This window comes from Haemorhous mexicanus, chromosome 2, assembly GCF_027477595.1.
Source record: "Haemorhous mexicanus isolate bHaeMex1 chromosome 2, bHaeMex1.pri, whole genome shotgun sequence".
In the NCBI taxonomy this organism is placed as follows: domain Eukaryota; kingdom Metazoa; phylum Chordata; class Aves; order Passeriformes; family Fringillidae; genus Haemorhous; species Haemorhous mexicanus.
In genome coordinates, this window is record NC_082342.1 from 40502146 (window position 1) to 40515790 (window position 13645).

Sequence of the window (13645 nt, forward strand, 5' to 3'; positions counted from 1 at the left end):
GAATGCCATGCCTTTTGATGGCTTTGAATTTGGCCCAGATTTTTTTTTTTTTCATAATTTCAAGTATCCACTCTATGTCCTTCATATCTTCGCCTCCAAGTTGTGTCTGCCTCCTTGATTTTTTTCCCTGCTTTTGCAACAGCTGTCAGGTTAGTTTTGGCCTCTTTTGATCCTTTGCGCTGCATCTCATTTCCGCCCAGACCACTCTCTTGCAGTCATTACATCTCCCCATTTTCTGGGTTTTTGGGGGATTTTTTCAATTGCATTTCTTTCCATCATATCTTCTTTCCGGAGTGTTTGTGAGCCTTTCTTTTCAGGGTCGCAAGGTTTTGTTTCCCGTCCCGAAAGGAAATTCCATTTCCTTTCGGGACGGGAAACGAAATCTTGCGATTTCAATGGGAACCAAGGGGGCAAGCTTTGGTGCAAGTCCCTGCCCTTGATGGTATGCCATGCCTTTTGATGGCTTTGACTTTGGCTGAGATTTTTTTTTTTTTTTTCATTTTTTTAAGTATCCACGCCATGTCTTTCCTATCATCCACTCCAAGTTGTTCCTGCCTCCTTGATTTTTCCCCTGTTTTGCCACAGCTGTCAGGTTAGTTCTGGCCTCTTTCGGTCCTTTGCACTGTACATCATTTCCACCCAGACCACTTTGTCTTAGTCACTCAATTTCCCAATTTTTTTTTTTTCTCCTTCAATTTCCTTTCCTTTGATGGTGTCTTCATTTCAGAGTGCTCCTTAGTCCGTCTTATTTGTTTTGGCCTTCAGCGGGGATCAATTTTTGCAAGCCTAGGGGTATGTGGTGCGTGTCCCTGCACTGGAATGAATGCCATGCCTTTTGATGGCTTTGAATTTGGCTGAGATTTTTTTTTTTTTTTTTCATTTTAAGTACCACTCTATGTCCTTCATATCTTCCCCTCCAAGTTGTGCCTGCCTCCTTGACTTTTCTCTGCTTTTGCCACAGCTGTCAGGTTAGTTCTGGCCTCTTTCGGTCCTTTGCACTGTACATCACTGCCACACAGACCACTTTCTCCGAGTCACCAAATTTCCCAGTTTTTTTTTTTTCTCCTTCAATTTCATTTCCTTTGATGGTATCTCCATTTCAGAGTGCTCCTTAGTCCTTCTTATTTGTTTTGGCCTTCAGCGGGGATCAATTTTTGCAAGCCTAGGGGTATGTGGTGCGTGTCTTTGCCCTTGATGGTATGCCAGGCGTTTTGATGGCTTTGAATTTGTCGTCGATTTTTTTTTTTTCATAATTTTAAGTATCCACGCTATGTCCTTCATATCTTCCCCTCCAAGTTGTGTCTGCCTCCTTGATTTTTCCTCTGCTTCTGCCACAGCTGTCAGGTTAGTTTTGGCCTCTTTCAGTCCTTTGCACTGTACACCATTACCACACAGACTACATTCTGCTAGTCACTAAATTTCCCAAATTTTTTTTTTTTTTCTCCTTCAATTTCATTTCCTTTGATGGTATCTCCATTTCAGAGTGCTCCTTAGTCCTTCTTATTTGTTTTGGCCTTCAGCGCGGTTCAATTTTTGCAAGCTTAGGGGTATGTGGTGCGTGTCCCTGCACTGGAATGAATGCCATGCCTTTTGATGGCTTTGAATTTGGCCGAGATTTTTTTTTTTTTTCATAATTTTAAGTATCCACGCCATGTCCTTCATATCTTCCCCTCCAAGTTGTGCCTGCCTCCTTGATTTTTCCCCTGCTTTTGCCACAGCTGTCAGGTTAGTTCTGGCCTCTTTCGGTCCTTTGCACTGTACATCATTGCCACACAGACCACTTTCTCCTAGTCACTAAATTTCCCAATTTTTTTTTTTTCTCAGTCAATTTCATTTCCCTTGATGGTATCTCCATGCCAGAGTGCTCCTTAGTCCTTCTTTTTTGTTTTGGCCTTCAGCGGGGATCACTTTTGCAAGCCTAGGGATATGTGGTGCGTGTCCCTGCCCTTGATGGTATGCCAGGCGTTTTGATGGCTTTGAATTTGGCCGAGATTTTTTTTTTTTTTTTGTCATTTAAAGTATCCACTCTATGTCCTTCATATCTTCCCCTCTAAGTTGTGCCTGCCTCCTTGATTTTTCCCCTGCTTTTGCCACAGCTGTCAGGTTAGTTCTGGCCTCTTTCGGTCCTTTGCACCATACATCATTGCCACACAGACCACTTTCTCCTAGTCACTAAATTTCCCAATTTTTTTTTTTTTCTCATTCAATTTCATTTCCCTTGATGGTATCTCCATTTCAGAGTGCTCCTTAGTCCGTCTTTTTTGTTTTGGCCTTCAGCGGGGATCAATTTTTGCAAGCCTAGGGGTATGTGGTGCGTGTCCCTGCCGTTGATGGTATGCCAGGCGTTTTGATGGCTTTGAATTTGGCTGAGATTTTTTTTTTTTTTCTTTAACTGTCCACGCTATGTCCTTCATATCTTCCCCTCCAAGTTGTGTCTGCCTCCTTGATTTTTCCCCTGCTTTTGCCACAGCTGTCAGGTTAGTTCTGGCCTCTTTCGGTCCTTTGCACCGTACATCATTGCCACACAGACCACTTTCTCCTAGTCACTAAATTTCCCAATTTTTTTTTTTTCTCCTTCAATTTCATTTCCTTTGATGGTATCTCCATTTCAGAGTGCTCCTTAGTCCTTCTTATTTGTTTTGGCCTTCAGCGCGGTTCAATTTTTGCAAGCTTAGGGGTATGTGGTGCGTGTCCCTGCACTGGAATGAATGCCATGCCTTTTGATGGCTTTGAATTTGGCCGAGATTTTTTTTTTTTTTTCATAATTTTAAGTATCCACGCCATGTCCTTCATATCTTCCCCTCCAAGTTGTGCCTGCCTCCTTGATTTTTCCCCTGCTTTTGCCACAGCTGTCAGGTTAGTTCTGGCCTCTTTCGGTCCTTTGCACTGTACATCATTGCCACACAGACCACTTTCTCCTAGTCACTAAATTTCCCAATTTTTTTTTTTTCTCAGTCAATTTCATTTCCCTTGATGGTATCTCCATGCCAGAGTGCTCCTTAGTCCTTCTTATTTGTTTTGGCCTTCAGCGGGGATCACTTTTGCAAGCCTAGGGATATGTGGTGCGTGTCCCTGCCCATGATGGTATGCCAGGCGTTTTGATGGCTTTGAATTTGGCCGAGATTTTTTTTTTTTTTTTGTCATTTAAAGTATCCACTCTATGTCCTTCATATCTTCCCCTCCAAGTTGTGCCTGCCTCCTTGATTTTTCCCCTGCTTTTGCCACAGCTGTCAGGTTAGTTCTGGCCTCTTTCGGTCCTTTGCACCATACATCATTGCCACACAGACCACTTTCTCCTAGTCACTAAATTTCCCAATTTTTTTTTTTTTCTCCTTCAATTTCATTTCCCTTGATGGTATCTCCATTTCAGAGTGCTCCTTAGTCCGTCTTTTTTGTTTTGGCCTTCAGCGGGGATCAATTTTTGCAAGCCTAGGGGTATGTGGTGCGTGTCCCTGCCGTTGATGGTATGCCAGGCGTTTTGATGGCTTTGAATTTGGCTGAGATTTTTTTTTTTTTCTTTAACTGTCCACGCTATGTCCTTCATATCTTCCCCTCCAAGTTGTGTCTGCCTCCTTGATTTTTCCCCTGCTTTTGCCACAGCTGTCAGGTTAGTTCTGGCCTCTTTCGGTCCTTTGCACCGTACATCATTGCCACACAGACCACTTTCTCCTAGTCACTAAATTTCCCAATTTTTTTTTTTTCCCCTTCAATTTCATTTCCTTTGATGGTATCTCTATTTCAGAGTGCTCCTTAGTCCTTCTTATTTGTTTTGGCCTTCAGCGGGGATCAATTTTTGCAAGCCTAGGGGTATGTGGTGCAAGTCCCTGCACTGGACGCCATGCCATGCCTTTTGATGGCTTTGAATTTGGCTGAGATTTTTTTTTTTTTTCTTTAACTGTCGACGCTATGTCCTTCATATCTTCCCCTCCAAGTTGTGTCTGCCTCCTTGATTTTTCCCCTGCTTTTGCCACAGCTGTCAGGTTAGTTCTGGCCTCTTTCGGTGCTTTGCACTGTACATCATTGCCACACAGACCACTTTCTCATAGTCACCAAATTTCCCAGTTTTTTTTTTTTTCTCCTTCAATTTCATTTCCTTTGACGGTATCTCCATTTCAGAGTGCTCCTTAGTCCTTCTTATTTGTTTTGGCCTTCAGCGGGGATCAATTTTTTCAAGCCTAAGTGTATGTGGGGCGTGTCCCTGCACTGGAATGAATGCCAGGCGTTTTGATGGCTTTGAATTTGGCCGAGATTTTTTTTTTTCATAACTTTATTAATCCACGCTATGTCCTTCATATCTTCCCCTCCAAGTTGGGTCTGCCTCCTTGATTTTTCCCCTGCTTTTGCCACAGCTGTCCGGTTAGTTCTGGCCTCTTTCGGTCCTTTGCACTGTACATCATTGCCGCACAGACCACTTTCTTGCAGTCGTAACATCTCCCCTTTTTCTGGGTTTTTGGCGGTATTTTCAATTGCATTTCTTTCCATCATATCTTCTTTCCAGAGTGTTTGTGAGCCTTTCTTTTCAGGGTCGCAAGATTTCGTTTCCCGTCCCGACAGGAAATTCCATTCCCTTTCAGGGCGGGAAACAAAATCTTGCGATTTCAATGGGAACCAAGGGGGCAAGCTTTGGTTCAAGTCCCTGCCCTTGATGGTATGCCAGGCGTTTTGATGGCTTTGAATTTGGCCGAGATTTTTTTTTTTTTTCTTTAAGTATCCACGCTATGTCTTTCATATCTTCCCCTCCAAGTTGTGCCTGCCTCCTTGATTTTTCCCCTGCTTTTGCCACAGCTGTCAGGTTAGTTCTGGCCTCTTTCGGTCCTTTGCACTGTACATCATTGCCACACAGACCACTTTCTCCTAGTCACTAAATTTCCCAATTTTTTTTTTTTTCTCCTTCAATTTCATTTCCTTTGATGGTATCTCCATTTCAGAGTGCTCCTTAGTCCTTCTTATTGGTTTTGCCCTTCAGCGTGGTTCAATTTCTGCAAGCCTAGGGGTATGTGGTGCGTGTCCCTGCACTGGCATGAATGCCATGCCTTTTGATGGCTTTGAATTTGGCCGAGATTTTTTTTTTTTCATTTTTATAAGTATCCACACCATATCCGTCAGAACTTCCCCTCCAAGTTGTGTCTGCCTCCTTGATTTTTTTCCCTGCTTTTGCAACAGCTGTCAGGTTAGTTTTGGCCTCTCTTGATCCTTTGTGCTGCATCTCATTCCCGCCCAGACCACTTTCTTGCAGTCATTACATCTCCCCGTTTTCTGGGTTTTTGGCGGTATTTTTAATTGCATTTCTTTCCATCACATCTTCTTTCCAGAGTGTTTGTGAGCCTTTCTTTTCAGGGTCGCAAGATTTCGTTTCCCGTCCCGACAGGAAATTCCATTCCCTTTCAGGGCGGGAAACGAAATCTTGCGATTTCAATGTGAAACAAAGGGGGCAAGCTTTGGTGCAAGTCCCTGCCCTTGATGGTATGCCATGCCTTTTGATGGCTTTGAATTTGGCTGAGATTTTTTTTTTTTTTTTTTTTTTAGGTATCCAAGCCATGTCTTTCCTACCTTCCCCTCCAAGTTGTGCCTGCCTCCTTCATTTTTCCCTTGCTTTTGCCACAGCTGTCAGGTTAGTTTTGGCCTCTTTCGGTCCTTTGCACTGTACATCATTGCCACACAGACCACTTTCTCCTAGTCACTAAATTTCCCAGTTTTTTTTTTTTCTCCTTCAATTTCATTTCCTTTGATGGTATCTCTATTTCAGAGTGCTCCTTAGTCCTTCTTTTTTGTTTTGGCCTTCAGCGGGGATCAATTTTTGCAAGCCTAGGGGTATGTGGTGAGTGTCCCGGCACTGGACGCCATGCCATGCCTTTTGATGGCTTTGAATTTGGCCGAGATTTTTTTTTTTTTTTCATTTTAAGTATCCACTCTATGTCCTTCATATCTTCCCCTCCAAGTTGTGTCTGCCTCCTTGATTTTTCCCCTGCTTTTGCTACAGCTGTCAGGTTAGTTCTGGCCTCTTTCGGTCCTTTGCACTGTACATCATTGCCACACAGACCACTTTCTCCTAGTCACTAAATTTCCCAGTTTTTTTTTTTTCTCCTCCAATTTCATTTCCTTTGATGGTATCTCAATTTCAGAGTGCTCCTTAGTCCTTCTTTTTTGTTTTGGCCTTCAGCGGGGATCAATTTTTGCAAGTCTAGGGGTATGTGGTGAGTGCCCCGGCACTGGAATGAATGCCATGCCTTTTGATGGCTTTGAATTTGTCGTCCATTTTTTTTTTTTTTCATAATTTTAAGTATCCACGCTATGTCCTTCATATCTTCCCCTCCAAGTTGTGTCTGCCTCCTTGATTTTTTCCCTGCTTTTGCAACAGCTGTCAGGTTAGTTCTGGCCTCTTTCGGTCCTTTGCACTGTACACCATTGCCACACAGACTACTTCCTCCTAGTCAATAAATTTCCTTTTTTTTTTTTTTTTCTCCTTCAATTTAATTTCCTTTGATGGTATCTCCATTTCAGAGTGCTCCTTAGTCCTTCATATTTGTTTTGCGCTTCAGCGCGGTTCATTTTTTGCAAGCCTAGGAGTATGTGGTGCGTGTCCCTTCATTGGTATGAATGCTAGACGTTTTGATGGCTTTGAATTTGGACGAGATTTTTTTTTTTTCATTAAGTATCAACGCCATATCCTTCATATCTTCCCCTCCAAGTTGTGTCTGCCTCCTTGATTTTTCTCCTGCTTTTGCCCCAGCTGTCAGGTTAGTTCTGGCCTCTTTTGGTTCTTTGCACTGTACATCATTGCCACACAGACCACTATCACCGAGTCACTAAATTTCCCAATTTTTTTTTTTTTTCTCCTTCAATTTCATTTCCTTTGATGGTATCTCCATTTCAGAGTGCTCCTTAGTCTTTCTTATTTGTTCTGCCCTTCAGCGCGATTCAATTTTTGCAAGCCTAGGGGTATGTGGTGCGTGTCCTTGCACTGGCATGAATGCCATGCCTTTTGATGGCTTTGAATTTGGCCGAGATTTTTTTTTTTTTCATTTTTATAAGTATCCACACCATATCCGTCAGAACTTCCCCTCCAAGTTGTGTCTGCCTCCTTGATTTTTTTCCCTGCTTTTGCAACAGCTGTCAGGTTAGTTTTGGCCTCTCTTGATCCTTTGTGCTGCATCTCATTCCCGCCCAGACCACTTTCTTGAAGTCATTACATCTCCCCATTTTCTGGGTTTTTGGCGGTATTTTTAATTGCATTTCTTTCCATCATATCTTCTTTCCAGAGTGTTTGTGAGCCTTTCTTTTCAGGGTCGCAAGATTTCGTTTCCCGTCCCGACAGGAAATTCCATTCACTTTCAGGGCGGGAAATGAAATCTTGCGATTTCAATGTGAAACAAAGGGGGCAAGCTTTGGTGCAAGTCCCTGCCCTTGATGGTATGCCATGCCTTTTGATGGCTTTGAATTTGGCTGAGATTTTTTTTTTTTTTTTCATTTTTCTAAGTATCCACGCCATGTCTTTCCTATCTTGCCCTCCAAGTTGTGCCTGCCTCCTTGATTTTTCCCCTGCTTTTGCCACAGCTGTCAGGTTAGTTCTGGCCTCTTTCGGTCATTTGCACTGTACATCATTGCCACCCAGACCACTTTCCCATAGTCACCAAATTTCACAATTTTTTTTTTTTCTCCTTCAATTTCATTTCCTTTCATGGTATCTCCATTTTAGAGTGCTCCTTAGTCCTTCTTATTTGTTTTGTCCTTCAGCGGGGATCATTTTTTGCAAGCCTAGGCGTATGTGGTGCGTGTCCCTGCACTGGAATGAATGCCATGCCTTTTGATGGCTTTGAATTTGGCCCAGATTTTTTTTTTTTTCATAATTTCAAGTATCCACTCTATGTCCTTCATATCTTCGCCTCCAAGTTGTGTCTGCCTCCTTGATTTTTTTCCCTGCTTTTGCAACAGCTGTCAGGTTAGTTTTGGCCTCTTTTGATCCTTTGCGCTGCATCTCATTTCCGCCCAGACCACTCTCTTGCAGTCATTACATCTCCCCATTTTCTGGGTTTTTGGGGGATTTTTTCAATTGCATTTCTTTCCATCATATCTTCTTTCCGGAGTGTTTGTGAGCCTTTCTTTCAGGGTCGCAAGGTTTTGTTTCCCGTCCCGAAAGGAAATTCCATTTCCTTTCGGGACGGGAAACGAAATCTTGCGATTTCAATGGGAACCAAGGGGGCAAGCTTTGGTGCAAGTCCCTGCCCTTGATGGTATGCCATGCCTTTTGATGGCTTTGACTTTGGCTGAGATTTTTTTTTTTTTTTTCATTTTTTTAAGTATCCACGCCATGTCTTTCCTATCATCCACTCCAAGTTGTTCCTGCCTCCTTGATTTTTCCCCTGTTTTGCCACAGCTGTCAGGTTAGTTCTGGCCTCTTTCGGTCCTTTGCACTGTACATCATTTCCACCCAGACCACTTTGTCTTAGTCACTCAATTTCCCAATTTTTTTTTTTTCTCCTTCAATTTCCTTTCCTTTGATGGTGTCTTCATTTCAGAGTGCTCCTTAGTCCGTCTTATTTGTTTTGGCCTTCAGCGGGGATCAATTTTTGCAAGCCTAGGGGTATGTGGTGCGTGTCCCTGCACTGGAATGAATGCCATGCCTTTTGATGGCTTTGAATTTGGCTGAGATTTTTTTTTTTTTTTTTCATTTTAAGTACCACTCTATGTCCTTCATATCTTCCCCTCCAAGTTGTGCCTGCCTCCTTGACTTTTCTCTGCTTTTGCCACAGCTGTCAGGTTAGTTCTGGCCTCTTTCGGTCCTTTGCACTGTACATCACTGCCACACAGACCACTTTCTCCGAGTCACCAAATTTCCCAGTTTTTTTTTTTTCTCCTTCAATTTCATTTCCTTTGATGGTATCTCCATTTCAGAGTGCTCCTTAGTCCTTCTTATTTGTTTTGGCCTTCAGCGGGGATCAATTTTTGCAAGCCTAGGGGTATGTGGTGCGTGTCTTTGCCCTTGATGGTATGCCAGGCGTTTTGATGGCTTTGAATTTGTCGTCGATTTTTTTTTTTTCATAATTTTAAGTATCCACGCTATGTCCTTCATATCTTCCCCTCCAAGTTGTGTCTGCCTCCTTGATTTTTCCTCTGCTTCTGCCACAGCTGTCAGGTTAGTTTTGGCCTCTTTCAGTCCTTTGCACTGTACACCATTACCACACAGACTACATTCTGCTAGTCACTAAATTTCCCAAATTTTTTTTTTTTTTCTCCTTCAATTTCATTTCCTTTGATGGTATCTCCATTTCAGAGTGCTCCTTAGTCCTTCTTATTTGTTTTGGCCTTCAGCGCGGTTCAATTTTTGCAAGCTTAGGGGTATGTGGTGCGTGTCCCTGCACTGGAATGAATGCCATGCCTTTTGATGGCTTTGAATTTGGCCGAGATTTTTTTTTTTTTTCATAATTTTAAGTATCCACGCCATGTCCTTCATATCTTCCCCTCCAAGTTGTGCCTGCCTCCTTGATTTTTCCCCTGCTTTTGCCACAGCTGTCAGGTTAGTTCTGGCCTCTTTCGGTCCTTTGCACTGTACATCATTGCCACACAGACCACTTTCTCCTAGTCACTAAATTTCCCAATTTTTTTTTTTTCTCAGTCAATTTCATTTCCCTTGATGGTATCTCCATGCCAGAGTGCTCCTTAGTCCTTCTTTTTTGTTTTGGCCTTCAGCGGGGATCACTTTTGCAAGCCTAGGGATATGTGGTGCGTGTCCCTGCCCTTGATGGTATGCCAGGCGTTTTGATGGCTTTGAATTTGGCCGAGATTTTTTTTTTTTTTTTGTCATTTAAAGTATCCACTCTATGTCCTTCATATCTTCCCCTCCAAGTTGTGCCTGCCTCCTTGATTTTTCCCCTGCTTTTGCCACAGCTGTCAGGTTAGTTCTGGCCTCTTTCGGTCCTTTGCACCATACATCATTGCCACACAGACCACTTTCTCCTAGTCACTAAATTTCCCAATTTTTTTTTTTTTCTCATTCAATTTCATTTCCCTTGATGGTATCTCCATTTCAGAGTGCTCCTTAGTCCGTCTTTTTTGTTTTGGCCTTCAGCGGGGATCAATTTTTGCAAGCCTAGGGGTATGTGGTGCGTGTCCCTGCCGTTGATGGTATGCCAGGCGTTTTGATGGCTTTGAATTTGGCTGAGATTTTTTTTTTTTTTCTTTAACTGTCCACGCTATGTCCTTCATATCTTCCCCTCCAAGTTGTGTCTGCCTCCTTGATTTTTCCCCTGCTTTTGCCACAGCTGTCAGGTTAGTTCTGGCCTCTTTCGGTCCTTTGCACCGTACATCATTGCCACACAGACCACTTTCTCCTAGTCACTAAATTTCCCAATTTTTTTTTTTTCTCCTTCAATTTCATTTCCTTTGATGGTATCTCCATTTCAGAGTGCTCCTTAGTCCTTCTTATTTGTTTTGGCCTTCAGCGCGGTTCAATTTTTGCAAGCTTAGGGGTATGTGGTGCGTGTCCCTGCACTGGAATGAATGCCATGCCTTTTGATGGCTTTGAATTTGGCCGAGATTTTTTTTTTTTTTCATAATTTTAAGTATCCACGCCATGTCCTTCATATCTTCCCCTCCAAGTTGTGCCTGCCTCCTTGATTTTTCCCCTGCTTTTGCCACAGCTGTCAGGTTAGTTCTGGCCTCTTTCGGTCCTTTGCACTGTACATCATTGCCACACAGACCACTTTCTCCTAGTCACTAAATTTCCCAATTTTTTTTTTTTCTCAGTCAATTTCATTTCCCTTGATGGTATCTCCATGCCAGAGTGCTCCTTAGTCCTTCTTTTTTGTTTTGGCCTTCAGCGGGGATCACTTTTGCAAGCCTAGGGATATGTGGTGCGTGTCCCTGCCCTTGATGGTATGCCAGGCGTTTTGATGGCTTTGAATTTGGCCGAGATTTTTTTTTTTTTTTTGTCATTTAAAGTATCCACGCCATGTCCTTCATATCTTCCCCTCCAAGTTGTGCCTGCCTCCTTGATTTTTCCCCTGCTTTTGCCACAGCTGTCAGGTTAGTTCTGGCCTCTTTCGGTCCTTTGCACCATACATCATTGCCACACAGACCACTTTCTCCTAGTCACTAAATTTCCCAATTTTTTTTTTTTTCTCCTTCAATTTCATTTCCCTTGATGGTATCTCCATTTCAGAGTGCTCCTTAGTCCGTCTTTTTTGTTTTGGCCTTCAGCGGGGATCAATTTTTGCAAGCCTAGGGGTATGTGGTGCGTGTCCCTGCCGTTGATGGTATGCCAGGCGTTTTGATGGCTTTGAATTTGGCTGAGATTTTTTTTTTTTTCTTTAACTGTCCACGCTATGTCCTTCATATCTTCCCCTCCAAGTTGTGTCTGCCTCCTTGATTTTTCCCCTGCTTTTGCCACAGCTGTCAGGTTAGTTCTGGCCTCTTTCGGTCCTTTGCACCGTACATCATTGCCACACAGACCACTTTCTCCTAGTCACTAAATTTCCCAATTTTTTTTTTTTCTCCTTCAATTTCATTTCCTTTGATGGTATCTCTATTTCAGAGTGCTCCTTAGTCCTTCTTATTTGTTTTGGCCTTCAGCGGGGATCAATTTTTGCAAGCCTAGGGGTATGTGGTGCAAGTCCCTGCACTGGACGCCATGCCATGCCTTTTGATGGCTTTGAATTTGGCTGAGATTTTTTTTTTTTTTCTTTAACTGTCCACGCTATGTCCTTCATATCTTCCCCTCCAAGTTGTGTCTGCCTCCTTGATTTTTCCCCTGCTTTTGCCACAGCTGTCAGGTTAGTTCTGGCCTCTTTCGGTGCTTTGCACTGTACATCATTGCCACACAGACCACTTTCTCATAGTCACCAAATTTCCCAGTTTTTTTTTTTTTCTCCTTCAATTTCATTTCCTTTGACGGTATCTCCATTTCAGAGTGCTCCTTAGTCCTTCTTATTTGTTTTGGCCTTCAGCGGGGATCAATTTTTTCAAGCCTAAGTGTATGTGGGGCGTGTCCCTGCACTGGAATGAATGCCAGGCGTTTTGATGGCTTTGAATTTGGCCGAGATTTTTTTTTTTCATAACTTTATTAATCCACGCTATGTCCTTCATATCTTCCCCTCCAAGTTGGGTCTGCCTCCTTGATTTTTCCCCTGCTTTTGCCACAGCTGTCCGGTTAGTTCTGGCCTCTTTCGGTCCTTTGCACTGTACATCATTGCCGCACAGACCACTTTCTTGCAGTCGTAACATCTCCCCTTTTTCTGGGTTTTTGGCGGTATTTTCAATTGCATTTCTTTCCATCATATCTTCTTTCCAGAGTGTTTGTGAGCCTTTCTTTTCAGGGTCGCAAGATTTCGTTTCCCGTCCCGACAGGAAATTCCATTCCCTTTCAGGGCGGGAAACAAAATCTTGCGATTTCAATGGGAACCAAGGGGGCAAGCTTTGGTTCAAGTCCCTGCCCTTGATGGTAGACCATGCCTTTTGATGGCTTTGAGTATGGTTGAGATTTTTTTTTTTTTTCTCATTTTTCTAAGTATCCACGCCATGTCTTTCCTATCATCCACTCCAAGTTGTTCCTGCCTCCTTGATTTTTCCCCTGTTTTGCCACAGCTGTCAGGTTAGTTTTGGCCTCTTTCGGTCCTTTGCACTGTACATCATTGCCACACAGACCACTTTCTCCGAGTCACCAAATTCCCCATTTTTTTTTTTTTCTCCTTCAATTTCATTTCCTTTGATGGTATCTCTATTTCAGAGTGCTCCTTAGTCCTTCTTCTTTTTTTGGCCTTCAGCGGGGATCAATTTTTGCAAGCCTAGGGGTATGTGGTGCGTGTCCCTGCACTGGAATGAATGCCATGCCTTTTGATGGCTTTGAATTCGTCGTCGATATTTTTTTTTTTATAATTTTAAGTATCCACGCCATGTCCCTCATATCTTCCCCTCCAAGTTGTGCCTGCCTCCTTGATTTTTCCCCTGCTTTTACCACAGCTGTCAGGTTAGTTCTTGCCTCTTTCGGTCCTTTGCACTGTACATCATTGCCACACAGATCACTTTCTCCTAGTCACTTAATTTCCCAATTTTTTTTTTTTTCTCCTTCAATTTCATTTCCTTTGATGGTCTCTCCATTTCAGAGTGCTCCTTAGTCCTTCTTATTTGTTTTGCCCTTCAGCGTGGTTCAATTTTTGCAAGCCTAGGGGTATGTGGTGCGTGTCCCTGCACTGGAATGAATGCCAGGCGTTTTGATGGCTTTGAATTTGGCCGAGATTTTTTTTTTTTTTCTTTAAGTATCCACGCTATGTCCTTCATATCTTCCCCTCCAAGTTGTGTCTGCCTCCTTGATTTTTTTCCCTGCTTTTGCTACAGCTGTCATGTTAGTTCTGGCCTCTTTCGGTCCTTTGCACTGTACATCATTGCCACACAGACCACTTTCTCCTAGTCACTAAATTTCCCAATTTTTTTTTTTTCTCCTTCAATTTCATTTCCTTTGATGGTATCTCCATTTCAGAGTGCTCCTTAGTCCTTCTTATTTGTTTTGCCCTTCAACGTGGTTCAATTTTTGCAAGCCTAGGGGTATGTGGTGCGTGTCCCTGCACTGGAATGAATGCCATGCCTTTTGATGGCTTTGAATTTGGCCGAGATTTTTTTTTTTTTTTCATTTAAAGTATCCACGCTATGTCCT